This window comes from Platichthys flesus, chromosome 3 (genome assembly GCF_949316205.1).
Source record: "Platichthys flesus chromosome 3, fPlaFle2.1, whole genome shotgun sequence".
NCBI classification, from domain to species: Eukaryota; Metazoa; Chordata; class Actinopteri; order Pleuronectiformes; family Pleuronectidae; genus Platichthys; species Platichthys flesus.
Window position 1 is genome coordinate 9,424,064 of NC_084947.1, and position 6,147 is coordinate 9,430,210.

Sequence of the window (6,147 nt, forward strand, 5' to 3'; positions counted from 1 at the left end):
CGATGACATCAGAGCAGCTTCCTGATTGGTCAAATGAACAGGATTACACTAACATGGTGTAAATATGACTAATTTCAGCCTAATGTTGGAAAAAAAACAATATAATTGCACTCTTAACTAATTTGCATTGGCCACCACTGAGAACACATTATTTCCATGTCTGATAAAACAGGAAGACATTTGCACATTTTTGCATACTACCCAAGATATATCTATGATTTGTAGCAGTGTATCTGTGTATCACATCCCTGTGCCTGCGTTGATATTTACACCCCGATGCTGTGCAGGTTCTCTCGCTGCGCCCACTCGAAGAATTTGTTGAGAAAAAGTACAATACATCAAGACTGCCGAGGCTCGCTGCTCCCCGAACGCCCCCGCTGGTTTCCCAGATTATCAGGCCTCACACCGGCGCCTCCGTGGTAATAAATGTGTGACGTCAGTGTGTCGGTGAGGAACGCAGCCACAACAACATGATTGCAGCTAAGTGGCTTTTGTTGTCTGAATATCAAGATTTAGGAGATCGGTAATCAGGAACAAGATTTCTCAGCTGTTGGGTCATCGCGGGGGTTTCCCGTATGCATCGAAAACAGATGGGGGGGGGGAGACCATAAATTTGCACCTGGAAGCTGCATTTGAGAAGTTAAAACATTCCAAATGTTGAGCTGTGCACCCAAATACTTAAATCCCATTGGAAATACTTGTATTGGAGTAGTGATGAGGCCTCTAGTATAAGCAGACAGTCTGAGTAACAGGACATGGAACAGCAGCGGGTGGGTTTCCGCTTGTGAAGAACTCCCATTACTCAATCATGTCGGGATCACTAAGTCTAATTAAACCTAGAGAACATACGCAGCGTAGAGTACCCGCACCCCCCATCCGACAAAATGCCTCTGCAGTCCATTACAGCCCTCCACCAAATAAGCCTGTGATCCCAGTCACACGCCGCACATACATCACATCACATATTGCGGATCGTGAGGATGTGAAGTTCAAAAGATCCGCGGCAGATTCATGTTGGGGGCAGATGTTGCGCCATATATCGAGAGTTCCCCCCCGCAATAGGCTCCTCCTGGGCAGGATGATGGGATGAAAAGGCCAGGGACGTCTTGCACGGGCCGGGGGGAGAGGCAATAATCGCAGCGTATAATTCAGGATAATGAAGGCTCCACCACTAGATCAGCCATAAAGAATGATAGGGGAGGCAGACAGGGAGCCGCTCATGCGTTTGACCTCCACTGGCATCCCTCCACCTCCTATAAATTTGTGCTGTGGTTTGACTTGGGGCGAAGGGAAGGGAAAGGAAGGAGGGAGGTGAAGGGGAGGAGGAGATGGACAGATGTAGGGGAGGAGGAGCGGGTGAGGAGGTGAGTGACGGGAGGAACCCATGATTTGGCTTCGTCTGAGACAAAGAGGTCAAATCTTCTTCTTCGGATATTTTGGAGAAATACCCTGAGACCACCGGGCCCAGAATTCACCTGAGAGGAGACGGAAACAGAAGAATGATGCGATAACGATTCACGTCATCCGAGAGTGACGCGCGCAAGCGTACCCAAAAATAAACCCCGGCGTCCATTACCGCGAAATGAGAAAAAACACTGAGCCGCCTCTCGCACAACTCTCTCCCACTCGGTGCGTCCCTCCCTCTCTGCTTCCCCTCCAGTTCATTGGTATGCAGGCGTTGTGGTGGTATATTGTGGGCAGACTGGGCCGCGCTGCTCTCCTCTACATGTCTGCTAAATGACAGTAATTATTTTCCTGGGCTGCAGGCGACTCATGCATGTTTTATTTCCACCTCCACCTCCCCCATCTGCCTGCATGGCGATGCATGGCACACACAGTGGTGGTATGAAAAACAAAAAAAGGAAAAAAGCTTAAAGCATTTTATTTCTCTCCATACCTTCCTATGGGTCCCCACTGGGTTCTCCGGCCTCAGTTCTTTTTACTGACGGGGCCTGCTCTTTTATGGCGCATGGGGGGGTTGTGCAGCGACTGACAGATGCTGTTAAGCTGGTCTCATGATGGTCCAGACACAGATAAAGACGACTAATGGTGGTATTGCGCACGCTGGCTGCTGTTGTAAGCATTTTGCCTCAAAATGGCCACCATGTTTCAGTTCAGGTTCAGGTGTCACTTGGTGTTGGGGGGAGGCAGTGAAATCTGCCGGTGCAGTTTCTCTTGAAGCTCCTGAACCTGCAAACAGCACCAACCACACCGTATGTATTCTGCTGTGACAGGACCTCCTTGTTGAACAATAGAAATCCAACCCTGTCAGAACTCAGTCAAGGTTGCCTGATGAATGCATCCCATTACGTCTGGGGAAGGTTGTGTTTTTCTTCCCTCCTCCCGCCGCCGCGGCATCGTGTTGTGTGTCACGCCGTCCTGTGACACGCAGCTCGTTTGGTGCGACTCGGGGGATCTCTAATACCCCTGCAGCTTTCATAATGAACATGTGGCTCCTCTCTCCTGGGCACAATTTAGCGTAATTCATAAGCACGAGGACGGGGCATTAGCCAGATGGTGCTGTGGGTGGCATCCTTTCTCTGGCCATGTATTAGAACTGCGGCGGTGACAAAATTCCACTGTGAGGAGACCGACAAGGTATCTGCTTCCATTGTGTGTGTGCATGCGTGTGTTTGTGTGTGTGTGTGTGTGTGTGTGTGTGTGTGTGTGTGTGTGTGTGTGTGTGTGTGTGTTTGTGTGTATGTGTGTGTGTGTGTGTGTGTGTGTATGTGTGTGAGTGTGTGCGTGTGTGTGTGATTGTGTAAGTGGATAACTGGGATCTCCACTGCACTGGTTTTCTCAGGGGGCAGAAGTAAAATCCGAGGATTTAATAAATACAAGAATAAATTTCACAACGATATAAATATGAATAAATGTATGTGTCCAAACTAATCTGCAAAATGTTTCAAAAAGAAAATTGAAAACTGTGTCTGGAGATCACAGGGTCAGTTTAGAGAATGAAATCGGTCTCGTTGCGTCCCACCTTTGGAACCTGACTTTAACTGCCTCAACTAGACAAAATACATTATAATCATTTTTGGATTTTCCAATGTTAGATTTATTTCCGCACAGAGACTTTGTTTGGAAAGCACTTAAACCCTTCCCTAACACATGAAAACAGCCCTGAGGATCACCACTGTACTGTACAATCTCCACCCAGCTCCATATCAGTAATAATGCACGCATGCAGGTGTAAACAGGAAGCAGATGATCTACTGGTTACAGAAAACACTTACTTAGTAAGCTACACAGCCTATAACACTTTGCCTTCACCACTTGTGAATGAGTCATGAACAATCAGGCTGGGTCATTGTTTGAAAACATCCATGCTGAAACGCAGCCCCTGCATTTTCCAACTGAAATGGAGACAGCACCACTCTCAATCACCACATCCACAGGAGGCGTTTTGGATTCAGTATTCATTTACATCCAAAGACATTTGAGAAACACAATAACTGCTCAGTATCAAACAACAGAAACGGAGCTGTTAGCTGTTTTGGAGCTGGTGGAGAACAAAACAAAGCATATTAAAGGTGAATGTTGGATTTACATTTGGTGTGTGGCCGGATATATGACCAGGAATGAATAATAACGTTGTTCTGTGTCCGCTGGGTGCTAGGTTACTGATGTGTTAGTCTTTTCAGCCTTATAAGGCCATGACATGTCAGGTGTGTGATATTCAGTTGTTGTATTTCTGTTCAAAATTGACCTAAAAAAACTATAATCACTGGAAAGTATTGACCTGACTCCTGTTTTGTCTGTTAAATCACAGAAAAACTTGATATTGAAATGTAAGACCATTTGTCATAACTATGTTATAAAGACGATCTGTTTGAGGATAAGGATAAGTCTTAATTGTTTGGATTTTGCTTTGTTCCCAAATAACTTTCTGTAGTTTCTAATGAACGTAATCTCCAAATTTGGTGATATTTTATTTTTCTAGATACACTGAAGGGATTAAGTGTCTTCTCTTTGAGCTAAATAAACAATTCAAAATACTATTGTATTTTTCTAGATACACTGAAGGGATTAAGTGTCTTCTCTTTGAGCTAAATAAACAATTCAAAATACTATTGTAATTTTCTAGATACACTGAAGGGATTAAGTGTTTCTTCATGAGTTGAAAAACATCTTCTCTTGGAGCTAAATAAACAATTTACTGGACACATCTATTGGGTTGTTTCTCTAACCTCATGAAAAGTTGATACTATGAAGTAAGCACGTCGTTTTCACATGACAACAAAGTGTAAATGTTGATTTTACCAAATGATCAATCTAAATACAAATGATATCGACAAAATGAAGGGCTTGTGAATAAAACTCGAAACTTTATATAAGCTGAAATAGAGGGTTTGTAAAAAGCACCAATTTCTTCAACCTGTTCATAAATTGAATGATATATCCAGACAGACACACACACACACACACACACACACACACAAACACACACACACACGCACACACACACACACACACACACACACACATTCTGATCAGCAACCCGGCCTTGCGTGGCTCTCACTTCGTCAGTGGAGGTGTCAGGGTCCCCATGGCAACTGTATAATGGGGCAGGCCTAATTCAATCCCAGGGGCGAACAGTGGGTCTGGCGGAGACACAGTGGGAGAATTGGTCTGGGTCTGAATCCCATTCAAGTCAGAGCTGATGTGTTTCAGCCGCAGCATGCTCAGTCACCGCGGAGAAAACATTCTTTCTCCACTCGTACCCAACTTTCACATCCACTTTTAATCCCTTCTTTTGGCATGAGTCCGCTCTCTCCTTCCTTTCAATCCCCCTCTCTCTGACTACTGTGTCCTCGAACCTCGCTCTCTCTCCCTCCCTTTATCCAGTCGCCTCGTGGTGACTACACTTTCTCCCATCACCTCCTCGCCTATCCCTTATTCCTCCTCGCTCCCCTCCTCTATCTCCCTCTCTCACTTTGGTCTCTATAAAATCGATAACTCATACACTCTCAGTCTCCTCACTTCTTACCCCCTCCTCTCTCTCTCTCTCTCTCGCTCTCTCTCTCTCTCTCTCTCTCTCTCTCTCCCTGACATTCAGGCTCAGGAACCTGATAGGATTTCATTAGTGCCTCTGGATCTTGTTGTATTATTGTTATCCCTCCCTGAAGAAGACAGGGATTAGCACAGGGGCTGGAGACAACTTAAAGTAATAAGCCTGGAGCCGACTGTCCGCAATCACACATGCACAGAGATACAGCGCACGCCGGCTCCTATATACACCCACAAAAGGTGAGCCAGGGAAAGGAAGGAATAGAGGAGGCGGTAAAGATCCACATGCAAAGAAAAGGGAGGAGGCAGGCGGGCACACTACCCCTATTGTTATTACCACACCCGACCAATCACACTGCCTCATGCATGCAGCCCGGAGATTGAGGCTGGAAGCTTGTTAGGGAGGGAACAGTATGTTACAGGGAGAGAATGGTGCGTAACTCCTGTCACTGGTTCTGCATATAGAAAGGCCTGGGACTGGCCCGGGGCTATCTGTGTTTGCAGATGGGGGAGGGGAGGAAGGAAGTGGGTAGATTTGCATCCCTTTGACTCTATATCTCTGAGCACCAGAGGAAAGAGGGAGAGGGAGAGGGGAGGCTGTGTGAAAACACCCCAAAATTACACCGAGAGAAAGCTGTTGGTCTCTATTGCTGTCGGTGATTGGAGCGCAAGCCATGCAGGCATTTAATCCAGTCGGATTTACATACTGTAGTGTTCGCCACAGTTGCACTTGACATAAAGTGTTTTTCACTAATACCAACCCAGCCGCACTCACGAGAGAGGAGAGAGGAGCTGTGGAGCCGAGGCAGCTCCGCTCACACGGCCATGCACAGCCTCACAGATTGGCCATTACATTGACTTGAATAGATGTCTTGTGTGCATGAATAGCCCAGTGAGAAGAAGAAGGCGGGACGAAAAAAAAAAAAGACTATGTTTCCTCTCCATGGGTTCATATTGATATTCATAGTGGCTCTCCGCCACGAGAGCACAAATGTCACTGAAAATGGCCTTGATATATGCTCTCATTCTCTCCTCTTCCTGTCGCTCCATCCCTCTTTCTCCCTGTCTCTCTTCCCCCTTCTTTGTTCGCCGGACGCATGCTGCCTGCTGCCGCCGGAAAAGAAGAAGGAGAAAAAA